The 17,454-nt window shown below is 47.0% G+C and overlaps 1 protein-coding gene across 1 annotated transcript in view; it reads left to right on the forward strand.

The window, feature by feature from the left end:
• The window catches only part of LOC311224174 (metal transporter CNNM4), a gene marked incomplete at its 5' end in the record, with an annotated part of 160,890 nt that overhangs the window by 107,060 nt on the left and 36,376 nt on the right, over window positions 1-17,454 (forward strand). The gene's annotated exons all lie outside the window — the stretch shown is intronic.

The raw sequence follows: 17,454 nt of genomic DNA on the forward strand, positions 1-17,454 counted from the left end.
TTAACCTTCTGTAGTGTGGTAGTGAAAGGTTAACCTTCTGTAGTGTGGTAGTGAAAGGTTAACCTGTAGTGTGGCAGTGAAAGGTTAACCTTATGTAGTGTGGTAGTGAAAGGTTAACCTTCTGTAGTGTGGTAGTGAAAGGTTAACCTTCTGTAGTGTGGTAGTGAAAGGGTTAACCTTCTGTAGTGTGGTAGTAAAAGGTTAACCTTCTGTAGTGTGGTAGTGAAAGGTTAACCGTCTGTAGTGTGGTAGTGAAAGGTTAACCTTCTGTTGTGTGGTAGTGAAAGGTTAACCTTCTGTAGTGTGGTAGTGAAAGGTTAACCTTCTGTAGTGTGGTAGTGAAAGGTTAACCGTCTGTAGTGTGGTAGTAAAAGCGTTAACCTTCTGTAGTGTGGTAGTGAAAGGGTTAACCCTTTGTAGTGTGGTAGTGAAAGGTTAACCTTCTGTAGTGTGGTAGTGAAAGGTTAACAGTCTGTAGTGTGGTAGTAAAAGGGTTAACCTTCTGTAGTGTGGTAGTGAAAGGGTTAACCTTCTGTAGTGTGGTAGTGAAAGGGTTAACCTTCTGTAGTGTGGTAGTGAAAGGGTTAACCTTCTGTAGTGTGGTAGTGAAAGGTTAACCTTCTGTTGTGTGGTAGTGAAAGGGTTAACCTTCTGTAGTGTGGTAGTGAAAGGGTTAACCTTCTGTAGTGTGGTAGTGAAGGGTTAACCTTCTGTAGTGTGGTAGTGAAGGGTTAACCTTCTGTAGTGTGGTAGTAAAAGGGTTAACCTTCTGTAGTGTGGTAGTGAAAGGTTAACCTTCTGTAGTGTGGTAGTGAAAGGGTTAACCCTTTGTCGCATGGCAGTGAAAATGGTTAACCTTGTGTAGTGTGGTAGTAAAAGGTTAACCTTCTGTAGTGTGGTAGTGAAAGGGTTAACCCTTTGTAGTGTGGTAGTGAAATGTTAACCGACTGTAGTGTGGTAGTGAAAGGGTTAACCCTTTGTAGTGTGGTAGTGAAATGTTAACCTTCTGTAGTGTGGTAGTGAAAGGTTAACCTTCTGTAGTGTGGTAGTGAAAGGGTTAACCCGTTGTAGTGTGGTAGTGAAATGTTAACCGACTGTAGTGTGGCAGTGAAATGGTTAACCCTTTGTCGCGTGGCAGTGAAAAGGGTTAACCTTCTGTAGTGTCGGAGTGAAAGGGTTAACCCTTTGGTAGAGTGGTAGTGAAAGGGTTAAATCGGGGCAACTAAAGGAAAGATGACGTAGACGGTAGAAATATTGTCTGGATGTTCTGATGCACGCAAAACCACACGTCGGATCATCCATTTGATTATTCATCATTAATTCATCAGCTTTTGAACGGCACACAACGATGTAAAATGTTGCACTCGCACCGAAGCTTTTTTTTTTTTTTTTTTTTTGGTCTTTTTCCCCCTCCATTTTCCTCCGATTTTCTCCCATCCCAATGTTAGTCGTATGCCAATTCCCAGTCCCTTCCTGGTCGCTGCGCTTTACCCCCCACAGTCAGATCATTTGGGAGAGTGGAGGCTACCACGTGCTTCCTCCGACACACGTCCAGCCAATCACCGCTTCTTTTCACCTGGCAGCGCGGATTCTCATTGAGAGGGCGTAGCGTGTGGGAGGACCACACTATCCCCCTCACGTCCAATCCGCGCTTAGCAGGCGCCCCGACCGAACTGTAGGAGTCGCTGTTTACAACGACCCGGACCCACCCCGCCAGCTTCTCCCACCCTCTGATACAGCCAATTGTATCAGTGCAGACGGCCAGCCAAGCTGGTGACAACCCCGGAGCTGTGAGCTGGATTCGAACAGGCGAACCAAGCTCACAGCTCCGGGGCTGGTGACGAACGCAATCTCCGCTCGGCCACCTAACCGCCCTGCACCGAAGCTTTCTAAATCTTTCAAATTGTATTCCCTCACTTATTTATTTCATATCTCATTTTGTGAGAAATCTGACTTCATACTTGCTCATCACTGAATCAGACGGCAGCATTATGTGTACCACAATATCATAATTTAATTACCATCCAATCAGGAAAGGTTATGAAGCATTATATTGACCTATTGCTCGGCAGAGAGGAGAGGGTAAATAAATGGGGTTTGGCCAGCTGCGACCTGGGAGGGAGGGAGCGGGGGAGGGGGAGGGAGGGGCGTTACAGGTCTCATAGGGGTCTGCTCTACGCTAATTGATCCCTATTGGGATCAGGGGAGGGGCCACCATAATGGCCTACTGTCAGTCAGCTATCAATAGACTAACAACACACACGCACACACACACACACACACACACACACGCGCGCACACACGCGCGCACACACACACACACACACGCACACGCACGCGCGCGCGTGCGCGCGCGCAAACACTGAAGGGAGCCTCTATCCCACACTATGTACACACACTTTGAACATGTAAAAACATACACCTTTAAAGAGCAACTAAACACCTTTTTAATATAGTTTTCATACACACCGTGTTTACGTCATAGAGGCTGTAAACACTAGTGTGTGTAAACCAATCACGGAAGAGGATCTTATGTATAATTGATTTTCACACACGCACACACGCACACACACACATCATTGTGAGTGTCTGTTATGTCATTGTCCCTAAACAGTCATTTGCCAGGGCCAGTAATCCATGGATCATACCGGCTTCAAGTCTTCCACCCCCCTGCTCATCTTTGTGGAATCTTCCCCGTGGGAGGCAGGACATGTAGCGGACCCCACATGTGGAATAATCCATTGAGACCTATCCTGGTGGGGGGGGGGGGGGGGGGGGGGGGAGGATGCGGCATTTAGCTGGCTGGCATTTACAGCCAATGACGGTGCCATATGGGAAGACTGGTAATTTTCCATTTCACATTTGTACAGATCTACACTGGCATCATGGCACTCTGGGGAATGGCGCAGTAACTGATCCTCACCCTGTCGCCTCCTAACAAAACTAAAGTAACTGTAATTAAAGTATTATGTCACCTGGTTGGCACCCTTCGCCAGGCCTTTGCTCGTCCAGCACAGATGTCTTCATGACGATATTATTGATAATTTCTTTCTATAAATAGTCAAATGGTTACATACATATTGTGAATAGTTTAGGGGCGAAACATGAAATGACATCACTGCCGCACAGTCATCGGGTTTGAAACCATAACACATTCAACGGGACGTGTGGAAGTGACATGCCGTAGCGTAGCCATGGCGATGCGGTCGGCGAGGCGGGCGTGAGCTGAGGTTTGCTGTTTGAAGTGACTCTGCTAGACAAACGTTAACTAATATGTAGTGGAGCGACTGAAACAGTGAATTTCAGTCTACATGCATTGCTACATGCTGCTGTAGAGACGCACAGCGTTTTGGACATGTGCTCCGTTCAAACGACGGGATGTCCCAGATCCCCATCCGAGTCTTCTTTTCTTAGCGTTTTTTCCAGCTTTATTGGTCAGACATGACCGACAGAGGAGAGGGAGAACGGCAGAAGATGTGGGCAGGACATGACCGACAGAGGAGAGGGAGAACGGGAGAAGATGTGGGCAGGACATGACCGACAGAGGAGAGGGAGAACGGGAGAAAATGTGGGGAGGACATGACCGACAGAGGAGAGGGAGAACGGGAGAAGATGTGGGGGAGGACATGACCGACAGAGGAGAGGGAGAACGGGAGAAGATGTGGGGGAGGACATGACCGACAGAGGAGAGGGAGAACGGGAGAAGATGTGGGCAGGACATGACCGACAGAGGAGAGGGAGAACGGGAGAAGATGTGGGGGAGGACATGACCGACAGAGGAGACGGAGAACGGGAGGAGATGTGGGGGAGGACATGACCGACAGAGGAGAGGGAGAACGGGAGAAGATGTGGGGGAGGACATGACCGACAGAGGAGAGGGAGAACGGGAGAAGATGTGGGGGAGGAGGACATGACCGACAGAGGAGAGGGAGAACGGGAGAAGATGTGGGGGAGGAGGACATGACCGACAGAGGAGAGGGAGAACGGGAGAAGATGTGGGGGAGGACATGACCGACAGAGGAGAGGGAGAACGGGAGAAGATGTGGGGGAGGACATGACCGACAGAGGAGAGGGAGAACGGGAGAAGATGTGGGCAGGACATGACCGACAGAGGAGAGGGAGAACGGGAGAAGATGTGGGCAGGACATGACCGACAGAGGAGAGGGAGAACGGGAGAAGATGTGGGGGAGGACATGACCGACAGAGGAGAGGGAGAACGGGAGAAGATGTGGGGGAGGACATGACCGACAGAGGAGAGGGAGAACGGGAGAGGATGTGGGGGAGGACATGACCGACAGAGGAGAGGGAGAACGGGAGAAGATGTGGGGGAGGACATGACCGACAGAGGAGAGGGAGAACGGGAGGAGATGTGGGGGAGGACATGACCGACAGAGGAGAGGGAGAACGGGAGAAGATGTGGGGGAGGACATGACCGACAGAGGAGAGGGAGAACGGGAGAAGATGTGGGGGAGGACATGACCGACAGAGGAGAGGGAGAACGGGAGAAGATGTGGGGGAGGACATGACCGACAGAGGAGAGGGAGAACGGGAGAAGATGTGGGGGAGGACATGACCGACAGAGGAGAGGGAGAACGGGAGAAGATGTGGGGGAGGACATGACCGACAGAGGAGAGGGAGAACGGGAGAAGATGTGGGGGAGGAGGACATGACCGACAGAGGAGAGGGAGAACGGGAGAAGATGTGGGGGAGGACATGACCGACAGAGGAGAGGGAGAACGGGAGAAGATGTGGGGGAGGACATGACGGACAGAGGAGAGGGAGAACGGGAGAAGATGTGAGGGAGGACATGACCGACAGAGGAGAGGGAGAACGGGAGAAGATGTGGGGGAGGACATGACGGACAGAGGAGAGGGAGAACGGGAGAAGATGTGGGGGAGGACATGACCGACAGAGGAGAGGGAGAACGGGAGGAGATGTGGGGAGGACATGACCGACAGAGGAGAGGGAGAACGGGAGAAGATGTGGGGGAGGACATGACCGACAGAGGAGAGGGAGAACGGGAGAAGATGTGGGGAGGACATGACCGACAGAGGAGAGGGAGAACGGGAGAAGATGTGGGGGAGGACATGACCGACAGAGGAGAGGGAGAAGGGGAGAAGATGTGGGGGAGGACATGACCGACAGAGGAGAGGGAGAACGGGAGAAGATGTGGGGAGGACATGACGGACAGAGGAGAGGGAGAACGGGAGAAGATGTGGGGGAGGACATGACCGACAGAGGAGAGGGAGAACGGGAGAAGATGTGGGGGAGGACATGACCGACAGAGGAGAGGGAGAACGGGAGAAGATGTGGGGGAGGACATGACCGACAGAGGAGAGGGAGAACGGGAGAAGATGTGGGGGAGGACATGACCGACAGAGGAGAGGGAGAACGGGAGAAGATGTGGGGGAGGACATGACCGACAGAGGAGAGGGAGAACGGGAGAAGATGTGGGGGAGGACATGACCGACAGAGGAGAGGGAGAACGGGAGAAGATGTGGGGGAGGACATGACCGACAGAGGAGAGGGAGAACGGGAGAAGATGTGGGGGAGGACATGCGACAAATCCGTCCGCGAGCGGTAGGCGAGCCCGGGTGGGCCGCGTGGGTCTGCGGGCACCCCCGATCCGAGTCATTTGATTTGGTTTATTATAAAACTATGCAAATAATGTACAGAGCTAAAGCAAAGTTACTCCCAGACGGGGTGCAAAGGTTTTTTTCAATACATGAAAGAAAATATGATTTTGAGAGATATTTGTAAATTTACTGTTCAAAAAGCTAAGAAAGGGATTAAAAGGAGGTGTATTTCTATTATTGGGGTTAACTTGTGGAACAATGCTGATATACAGTTAAGAATGAGTCATTCGGGGTGCTCCAGTAGCACACCATGTACCGCGCTGCGTCGCGGAATACCGTGCTGCGTCACGGACCTGGTTGACTCCGAGTTCGATTCCCGGACTCGCCGTCATTTGCCGAATGTCTTCCCCTGCTCTCTCTCCCGTTTCACCCTACATCTGTCGGTCATGCTTGACCAGAAAAACGATAAACGCTAAAAAATGAAGTTAAAAAAAAAAAATGAGTCATTCACTTTTGTTTTTTAAGAAAATGGTTTGTAAAGCTATTTTTGAAAACTACAAGGGTGAATAATACTGTTTTTGTTTTGCTATTTTCTTTTAGAATACTGTTTTGGAGTCTTAATTTTTGTTAAGAATATAGGACAGGCATATATAAGCATTATGCTTCAGTCTGTACCTTTTCAGTCACTGTAAAATCAAATATTGTTAAATGATGGTGTATATTGTATTGTGTGAGATGATGACTGAATAAACGACTACTACTACTACTACTACTACTACTAGATCGAGTATCTGCCGATACTGAATCCCGATCCGTGATTTGTATTTTCCTCGATAATACAGCTGCTTATAGCATACTTCATAAGTTGGTAAAAAAAAACATTTAAATGGAGGTAATATATGCTTGGTAATTGAATAGTTCTGCTTAAAGAAAAAAGTAGCCTACATCACAGCTTTCTCTTAATGGTCTTTCGATTAATATAGCCGATACCGATCAATTAAAATGTGATCGGATCGAACCTGGACCCTTCCAACGGTTCTCCTCGACCAGGCCCTACTGTTGCTCACAGCTCCTCGACCAGGCCCTACTGTTGCTCACAGCTCCTCGACCAGGCCCTACTGTTGCTCACAGCTCCTCGACCAGGCCCTACTGTTGCTCACAGCTCCGTGACCAGGCCCTACTGTTGCTCACAGCTCCGTGACCAGGCCCTACTGTTGCTCACAGCTCCGTGACCAGGCCCTACTGTTGCTCACAGCTCCTCGACCAGGCCCTACTGTTGCTCACAGCTCCTCGACCAGGCCCTACTGTTGCTCACAGCTCCGTGACCAGGCCCTACTGTTGCTCACAGCTCCGTGACCAGGCCCTACTGTTGCTCACAGCTCCACGACCAGGCCCTACTGTTGCTCACAGCTCCTCGACCAGGCCCTACTGTTGCTCACAGCTCCGTGACCAGGCCCTACTGTTGCTCACAGCTCCGTGACCAGGCCCTACTGTTGCTCACAGCTCCTCGACCAGGCCCTACTGTTGCTCACAGCTCCTCGACCAGGCCCTACTGTTGCTCACAGCTCCTCGACCAGGCCCTACTGTTGCTCACAGCTCCGTGACCAGGCCCTACTGTTGCTCACAGCTCCTCGACCAGGCCCTACTGTTGCTCACAGCTCCTCGACCAGGCCCTACTGTTGCTCACAGCTCCGTGACCAGGCCCTACTGTTGCTCACAGCTCCACGACCAGGCCCTACTGTTGCTCACAGCTCCGTGACCAGGCCCTACTGTTGCTCACAGCTCCTCGACCAGGCCCTACTGTTGCTCACAGCTCCTCGACCAGGCCCTACTGTTGCTCACAGCTCCGTGACCAGGCCCTACTGTTGCTCACAGCTCCACGACCAGGCCCTACTGTTGCTCACAGCTCCGTGACCAGGCCCTACTGTTGCTCACAGCTCCTCGACCAGGCCCTACTGTTGCTCACAGCTCCGTGACCAGGCCCTACTGTTGCTCACAGCTCCGTGACCAGGCCCTACTGTTGCTCACAGCTCCTCGACCAGGCCCTACTGTTGCTCACAGCTCCTCGACCAGGCCCTACTGTTGCTCACAGCTCCTCGACCAGGCCCTACTGTTGCTCACAGCTCCTCGACCAGGCCCTACTGTTGCTCACAGCTCCGTGACCAGGCCCTTCTGTTGCTCACAGCTCCTCGACCAGGCCCTACTGTTGCTCACAGCTCCTCGACCAGGCCCTACTGTTGCTCACAGCTCCTCGACCAGGCCCTACTGTTGCTCACAGCTCCGTGACCAGGCCCTACTGTTGATCACAGCTCCACGACCAGGCCCTACTGTTGCTCACAGCTCCTCGACCAGGCCCTTCTGTTGCTCACAGCTCCTCGACCAGGCCCTACCGTTGCTCGCAGCTCCTGGAAGACTGGATGTAACGGGTTTAATGACCTAACAAGGTTCTCAAAACATCCTCAAAGTGCGAGCGTGTTTACGAGGCCCGCGAATAACCCGCTTGCTGGAAAATTGCATGTTTCCTGTGACTCATATTTGTCATGTAAACACTGTAAGCGCTCCTGTATTTGTACACTTGCTTTTGTGAAAACAAATTAAGCTAAGCGTGTAAAACAAGAGTAAAGTGAGGAACACAAAGAAAAGGAAGAGGGGGGCGGGGAGAGAGAGAAGGGGAGGGAGGGAGTGAGGGGGGGTGAGAGAGAGAGAGAGATGGTCTTGGCTTCGTAGTTCTGAAGAGTGTGTGTGGTCGCATTCTATCTAAAGCTATTTTGGTGTTCACTTTGGAGTTTATTTTAACATTTTGCAGAGGACAGCTTTGTGTGGTTGTGTGTCAGAGAGAGAGAGAGAGAGAGAGTGAGGCTAGTAGAGACAGAGACGCATGAGAACCGGGAACCTCGTACAGATAATTCATTGTCCATCGTCCAAAAATCTAATTCCACTCCAATTATAGCTCTGTGGGTGTGTGTGGGCAGTGTGTGTGGGCAGTGTGTGTGGGCAGTGACGGACTCCCATCGTGGGACCAGGCCGTCTGTGTTTGTTCATTAACAGTGTGATTCATAGACCAGACATGGCCAGTAGAGCCAGAGCCATAGACCAGACATGGCTAGTAGAGCCAGAGCCATAGACCAGACATGGCTAGTAGAGCCAGAGCCATAGACCAGACATGGCTAGTAGAGCCAGAGCCATAGACCAGACATGACTAGTAGACCCAGAGCCATAGACCAGACATGGCCAGTAGAGCCAGAGCCATAGACCAGACATGGCTAGTAGAGCCAGAGCCATAGACCAGACATGGCTAGTAGAGCCAGAGCCATAGACCAGACATGACTAGTAGAGCCAGAGCCATAGACCAGACATGACTAGTAGAGCCAGAGCCATAGACCAGACATGGCTAGTAGACCCAGAGCCATAGACCAGACATGACTAGTAGAGCCAGAGCCATAGACCAGACATGGCTAGTAGAGCCGTAGACCCAGAGCCATAGACCAGACATGGCTAGTAGAGCCAGAGCCATAGACCAGACATGACTAGTAGAGCCAGAGCCATAGACCAGACATGGCTAGTAGAGCCAGAGCCATAGACCAGACATGGCTAGTAGAGCCAGAGCCATAGACCAGACATGGCTAGTAGAGCCAGAGCCATAGACCAGACATGGCTAGTAGAGCCAGAGCCATAGACCAGACATGACTAGTAGAGCCAGAGCCATAGACCAGACATGGCTAGTAGAGCCAGAGCCATAGACCAGACATGGCTAGTAGAGCCAGAGCCATAGACCAGACATGGCTAGTAGAGCCGTAGACCCAGAGCCATAGACCAGACATGACTAGTAGAGCCAGAGACCACACATGGCTAGTAGAGCCAGAGCCATAGACCAGACATGGCTAGTAGAGCCAGAGCCAGAGACCAGACATGGCTAGTAGAGCCAGAGCCAGAGACCAGACATGGCTAGTAGAGCCAGAGCCATAGACCAGACATGGCTAGTAGAGCCAGAGACGGCTAGTAGAGCCAGAGCCATAGACCAGACATGACCAGTAGAGCCAGAGACTGGACGGTCTGGCCAATGGCCGCCATATTAGCAGAGACCTTTCAAAGGCATATTAACCAAGTCCTTCTCACTTCCTGTACTATGTCATGTGATGCTACACAAGTTGCGGAATTGGTGGGTTTGCATGTAACATTTTGATACTAAACTGACATGTGTGTCCTGTATGATGGGGCAACAAACACTGGTATTTATTTATTTATTTTTAAAGCCCTTATTGGTAAACAACCTGTTTATATCTCTTCACTGTTAGATTGGAATATTGGAACCTATTCAACTCGATCGAATGACTGGATGGTTCTTAGGGTTCCTCAAAGTTTGTTCTGATCGAGGGAAGTCAGCTTTTTCCTTTGATGCCTCGAACTCATGGAATGTCCTTCAACTCTCTCTGAAATGTGGAGGTTCTCCCTTCCCTTGGTCTGTTTAAACGTATGATTTCAGACCACTGTGTGACTACCTGTAACTGTTTTAGCTGATCTATTTTAAATTATTTAAAAAAATATATATATATTTTTACTCTGCTGTTTAATTTTCTGTGAATATTGCTTGTATTATGTACCGTTTACATTTTGTACAACTCGTCGTTTCTGTAAACGAGGGAAACCTCAGAAGCTTACGATTTTAAATAAAGGTTGAAATGAAATGTTTCTGACCCGTGGAGCTCCGCGCCACGCAGGTGTGTTTGAGACGGTGTGCAGCGATCTCGGTGTTTAACGGCAGCGCCGTGTAAAAAGTCTCAGGAGACGGGAACTAATCCATGCTAGTATGATAATAATACGAGGATGGCCCAGTGTGTGCCCCTGAGCAAGGCACCGAACCCCCATACATACAGGAGAATCTATGCTCTGATGAAATGCATTATGTGCAGGGGACTGTGTGTAATGTATCTGTAAGCAGATATATAACTAGATGGTGCAAGGCGGAGTCTCCAGCGTAGTTCACCGGTGGCCATCTTGTCACAGTCAACTATTCTGGTACGTTCTATGGTAGCTGTTGTAAGGCATAAACAAAAATACTCTTTAAGTCGCTGAAATCTAGACGGATTTACAAACGGTTTGGTTCATTAATACAAATGTAATAAATGCTTGGACATGTTGAAATTATTTTCATATGAAAGTCCATTATAAGTATATGCAGTATGATAACTACATCTCTGATGTTTATAACAAACCAAACCGTTTGAAAATCGGTTGAAGATTGAGCAAGCTATGGTTATTTCAATAGTACATGCACCATAGACATTCATGTTATGTGGGGGCGTGCTGCCTGTGGCAAGATGGCCGCCATGTGGCAACGTCGGCCTCCATTGGCCGGCAGCGCGGGTGAGTCATCTAGCCTTTATATATGTCTGTGTGTGACTGTGTAAGTATGAGGGATATGCGAAAAGACATCTTAACAATAAAGTAATCATCATCTTCATCTTCTAAACACACACGGAGTGTATATCCCCACGTATGGTGCTCAAGTTGACTCTCACTGACTTTTGAAACGCCTGAATAGCCTTATGTCACAGTCATGTGTGTTTATTGTGTGAAGTGGTTTTCTGTTCAGTTTGACATTAACCATTAACTCTGCTCAGCCTTTACTTTTATGACACATACAGTATGGCCTCATACTAGCCACTAACTGCGCACACCCACACACACAGACACCCACACACACAGACACACAGACACACACACAAAGACACACAGGTCAAATCATTGAGTGAAATGGTTGAAAGGCTAGTAGGGCAGTCAAACATGATTGACAAAGACACAGACACTGACACACACACACACGCACACACGCACGCACACAGAGACACTGACACACACACACATGCACACAGACACACAGAGAGAGACTTACACACACACACACACACGCACACACAGACACTGACACACACACACACACACATGCACACAGACACACAGAGAGAGACTTACACACACACACACACACACGCACACGCACACACAGACACTGACACACACACACATGCACACAGACACACAGAGAGAGACTTACACAGACACACACACAGAGAGAGACAGACACACACACACACAGAGAGACACACACACTTACACAGACAGACACACACAGAGGCACAGACACACATACACATACACACTCGCACATACACACTCACACAGAGAGACACAACAGCACATACACACACATATACACACACAACAGCACACGTACACACAGTAGTCCCACCAGAAGCCTTAATATAGTTTACAGAGAGAGAGTTCATCTGGGGAACAAAGATTCTTGTGTTGTTGATGATTCATTTCACGTTTATACACTTTATGCACTTTGGCCAAGACTCTCAGATACAGTATGTGTGTTACACACACACATGCACACGCACACACATGTCATGCATGCAAACATACTTACACACTAGGGGTGTAACGATGCATCGATTAATCGAAATGCATCGATTATAATGTGACTATTCAACTGCATCGATTTGAAAATGATAGAATCGATTATAATCTAAATGTAAAAAAAGAAATTCTAATTTTTTTTTTTTTTTTTTTTTTTTATTGACCTATGGTCCATTCATGCTGAGTGAATCAGTTCCCCCAGCCACATTTGTGTATTCAACATTTTTGGGGAAATTAACTGATAGAAAATTAATCGAAAATGTATCGAATTGAATCGAATCGTGGTCAAATGAAGAGATTTCATGATGCATTGAATCGTTGCCTGAATAATCGGAATCGAAATTAATCGCTGTGAGGTCGCATCGTTACACCCCTATTACACACACCTGTGCACGCACTCACATTCACACACACAGATGTATAGAAATAAACACATACACACATGTTGAAATACTTCCCAAAGGTCAGTGAATTCCACGACCACAACACCAGAGGGAGCTCCACAAATCATGTTCAACCCAGATTCGGCTCAAACAAGGGACTAAACGTTTCGCAATTATGCCACATCAATGTGGAACGCCCTACCCACAGCCGCAAAATAATGTGAATCCCTACCCACCTTCAAAACCGCTCTCAAAGAGCACCTACGGGAGGCTGCAATTCTAAACTGGCCCTGATAAATGTCCAAACCCCCCCCCCACCCAACCCCCTCCAATGTACAGTTTCTTCCCCTTCAAATGTATATATTTTCTTTTAGAAACTCTGTCTCTTAAACAGTACTGTATATTTGTATATCTTGTATGTCATAAATGTCTGGATGTAACAGTTAGGGCTGTCTTAAATGCTTCGAAGCTTCGAACGTTCGATTCGATGGCACAAGCTTCGAACATTAAAAAAAAAATCGAAGTTTAAATGTTTTTTTTTTTTTTTTTTTTTTACTTCGATTTGTGTGTGTGTGTGTGTGTGTGTGTGTGTGTGTGTGTGTGAACTACCCATCCCAGTTAGGACAGCCGAATCCCGTCCAATCTTTCGCCGTCGACTAAAGACTCACTTCTTCAACCATTATCTGAAATGATAAAAAAAAATTAAATAAAAAATCTAACCGTGACTAACCTTACTGTCATGCACTTGTCCTAATAAACTAACCTACACTGTAACACGCAACACTTTGATGAACATTGTTACTCAGCTGATAGAGTTGTACCCTTCTTGCTGTCTTGTCGTACAGAACTTGTAAGTCGCTTTGGATAAAAGCGTCAGCTAAATGACTAAATGTAAGTGTGTGTGTGTGTGTGTGTGTGTGTGTGTGTGTGTGTGTGTGTGTGTGTGTGTGTGAACTACCCATCCCAGTTAGGACAGCCGAATCCCGTCCAATCTTTCGCCGTCGACTAAAGACTCACTTCTTCAACCATTATCTGAAATGATAAAAAAAAAAAAAAAAAAAATCTAACCGTGACTAACCTTACTGTCATGCACTTGTCCTAATAAACTAACCTACACTGTAACACGCAACACTTTGATGAACATTGTTACTCAGCTGATAGAGTTGTACCCTTCTTGCTGTCTTGTCGTACAGAACTTGTAAGTCGCTTTGGATAAAAGCGTCAGCTAAATGACTAAATGTAAGTGTGTGTGTGTGTGTGTGTGTGTGTGTGTGTGTGTGTGTGTGTGTGTGTGCGCGCACCTTGTAGAATTCCACACATAAGAAAGAAAGATACTGGGATGAATAAACAAAATAGGAAATAAAATGTAGAAATGCATGCAATACATAAATAAATATGAATCTCCATATATGAAATATAACATTTAGATAAGGTGCTACTGAGATGTTTTGGTGAGTTCTTTGTTTTTTTGTGGAAGTTGCCCTTCTTAAAAATGCATGAACATTCACTGATAATTGGTCTGTAGTGGAGTCTACAAGGTCTACATTGCCGGACCATGTAGAATCCGGACCTTGTAGACTGACATAATTCTGTGCATAGTTTAGTCTACACAGGCCATATTTCAAATAATCAAAATCTTACTTCATTCATCTTAAACATTCTTGATTTGGGGGATTGGTAGTTCCCATGAAATCTGAAGTTGTTCAAACGACAACAGCGATCCACCTTGAATTAAATCACACAGCCGAGTGAAACCTTGTTGGATGCGTCAGTCACGAAAGGGGCTACTTAATTAATTAATCCAACCCACTTTATTTATAGAGCACATTTAAAAACAACAACGTTTACGAAAGTGCTGTACAAGTCCCACAACATAAGATATCAAAAAAAAATTAAAAAAAAAATATTAAAAAAAAAATATTAAAAAAAAATTCGAAGCTTCGAATTAAAATCGAAGCTCGGCCCCGAAGCTTCGATTGCCAAAAAAAGCTTCGAAGGTCAGCCCTAAGTACTGTATATCTGTATGTCGTGTATGTCATAAATGTTATGATGAATTGAAAATGGGGGACCCTGATGTAAACAAGACGAAAGTCTTTCTCTGGTCTGCATCCCCTTAACAATTGTGTGCAATCTGTTAATACAGTTTTCAATCAATCAATCAATCAATCAATCAACTCTTGTCTTGTCTTGTCTTGTCTTCTTCTCTCCTCTCTTCTGTTCTCTTCCTCTCTTCTCTTCCTCTCGTCTCTTCTCCTCTTTTCTCTTCTCTCTTTTACTCTTCTCCTCTTCTCTTCCTCTCTTTTCCCTTTCTCTTCTCTTCCTCTCTTCTCCTCTTTGCACTACACCCATACCTCAATTTGCATTTTAAAAGTTAGCATTTTGTACTTCACTTTGTATTTCTGGCTGTACTTATATATATATTTTGTATAGTGTTTTGTATAGTATTTGGACTTTATTCTTTTTTACTGTATGAAGCACATTCTCAGGGGGCTCATACAAAACCAAACATTTCACTGTAATGTACATGTACTTTATGTGACAAATAAAAACAAAACAAACTTTTAACTCTTCTCTTCTCCTCCTCTCTTTTCCTCTTCTCTTCTTTTCTTCTCTTGCTCTCTTTTCCTCTTTTCCTCTTGTCTTCTCTTCCTCTCCTTTATTCTCTTCTTCTGTTATCTGCTCTTTTCCTCTTCTCTTCTCTTCTCTTTTCCTCTTCTCTCGTCTTCTCTTCTCTTGTCTTCTCTTCCTCCCCTCCCATACTATACACACTGTGTGATGTTGTATGATATATTGCAAGTATTTGACCCTTAGTGGAGCACACACATGCAACATATTCTACTGGACACACACACACACACACACACACACTACAGGGGTGTGTGTATCTGTACCCCTCCCTCTGCCTGGTTTTTATTTCTCTCTTTCTGTTTTGTTGTGCTAAAAAGAATGGCAGCGTGCGCTGGTCAACTTTCTCTTTTTCTACCCAAAGTTGAACCTAAAATGTGTTTCTGACAAAAAAAATATTTGCGGAAGGATTGACATGATATTGCTAGATCTTGAGTCATATGTATTTGATCTGCCATGCCTTGTTGGAACATTTTGATCAGTCAACGTCATTGTTTCAGCCTATAAACACACATTGTTTTGGTGGCGCTCTAGTGACACCTAGAGGCTGAAACGGCTCATTACGTCTTTAAAGATAATGAGCTTTTGGTCTGTTGGGTCTGTCTTTCTAACTCCTGGAAGCCGTGATGAGTTGTTAGTCTCTCATAAACAGGACATACGGTGAGATGATCTGATTGGCTCGACTGGATGGTGACTTTAACCTAATGGTTAGAGAACCAGGCTTTGCTCTACTGGATGGTGGCTATAAACTAGTGTTAGCAAAGCAGGTTTGTGATCATAACGTTGCCGGTCAAAGCACCAGTATCAAGGTAGCAATATTGGAAAAATGCCCTACTGCGCTGTGCCTTGGTTAGTCAGTGGCAGACACCTAAATGTTATAATCAGAGGGGCTAACTCTGCCAATTGAGTTAGTATGACGGCCGGCCCAAGCCGGAGGCAACACCGACAGCCGGATTCGAACCCGGTGTCTCTTGCGTTGGTGACGAGCGCAATGTCCGCTGCGCCACCCAGCCGCCGTATTGAAGTGTCTTTGAACGAGACACCCGCCCTGCCTGCTTCGGGAGTGTCGCAAATGGTCGACCTTGCGCTTTGACTCCTCTGATGGAAAGCCTACATGTACGCATTGTGACGAGCCTGGTGGTGTTCAGGCTCGACACGGACCAAAACAAACAATTCCAATGTCCACACAAGCACAATTTCAATAAATAAATGATATTTATTGATTAACAGAACAAATCCGATGGGCAATAGAGTAGTCTAATAACAGTCCAGGGTCAAAACCCGTTTCAGGCTCTCGTACAAAAAGGGAATGTTCAATACTCAGGGTTTGTCGTCCGGTCCAGGGTCAGTTCCACAAGGGGGTATCTCAGCCAGTCCAGGGTCCAGTACCACGAACACCTTCTCGCTTTTACCTCTCCTTCCAACTACCTCTCACCTCACAAACTCAGTATAACACTCCACGATCTATGCTCCTTCCTCACCTCCACTCAACTCTACTCTGTCTCTCCTAGGGTTTTATGCTATGTGTGTGTGGGATGTGGGTGATCACATGGTGCACAGGTGTATTCCATCAGTCCTAATCAACTCCTTAATTAACTCTCCTCTGCCCGTGACAGTAGTATCTCCCTTCCTCCACATAGCCATGGAACGGGGGATGATATCTGCCACAGCATGTATGTACATTATGTGTCGCAGAGGGATATGCAAGGACATTAATTCCTAATTACACTGTGTGTAAAATGGCTGATCAATTGCTCTAAATACCTCTTTTTCTTTCGTCTTCTTGTCCTCATACCACCTGTGCCTCTCTCATCCACCACTCACAGGATGTTGACTTGTGGTTGAGAGGGGGGGATGGGAGGATGGATTGATGGGGGGGGTGGGGGGGGGGGGGGTGGATGCTCGTGTGGATTAACTGTGCTGTGTTGTTGCTGCAGTTCACACATTCCAGTGGGCTGGTCTCTCTCTCGCCAACTATCTGTACCAACACAGAGGCCTCCTTACCCCCTCTCTCTCTCTCTCTCTCTCTGCTCATCCATCCATCTGTCTCTCTTCCATGGACCATCCCTCCATCTGTCATCCCTCTTATCATTCTGCTGCCTCTCTTTTAGTTAGAGTTAGGAAGGATGTAGTCTGTAGTGTGTTCTCCGTCTCTCTCTCTGTCTCTGTGTCTCTCTCTCTCTCTCTCTCTCTCTCTCTCTCTCTCTCCGTCTTGACGTTCATCTGTCCTCTCTTGTGCACATGTCAATCTGGATTCAGGAATGTGACGCATCCAGCATTTAAGTGTTTGCGTCATTGGCTTTTTGAGGCTTGTAAAGTCATACATCCCCGGTCGTGTCGTGATTGTGTATTGTGTCTTTTGATTTTGTGTATTTCTCCGTTTTTATATTGTAAAGCACTTTGGTGCAACTTTGGTTGATTTTAAATGTGCTATATAAATAAAGTTG

This window comes from Notolepis coatsorum (genome assembly GCF_963971535.1).
Source record: "Notolepis coatsorum genome assembly, chromosome: 2".
NCBI classification, from domain to species: Eukaryota; Metazoa; Chordata; class Actinopteri; order Aulopiformes; family Paralepididae; genus Notolepis; species Notolepis coatsorum.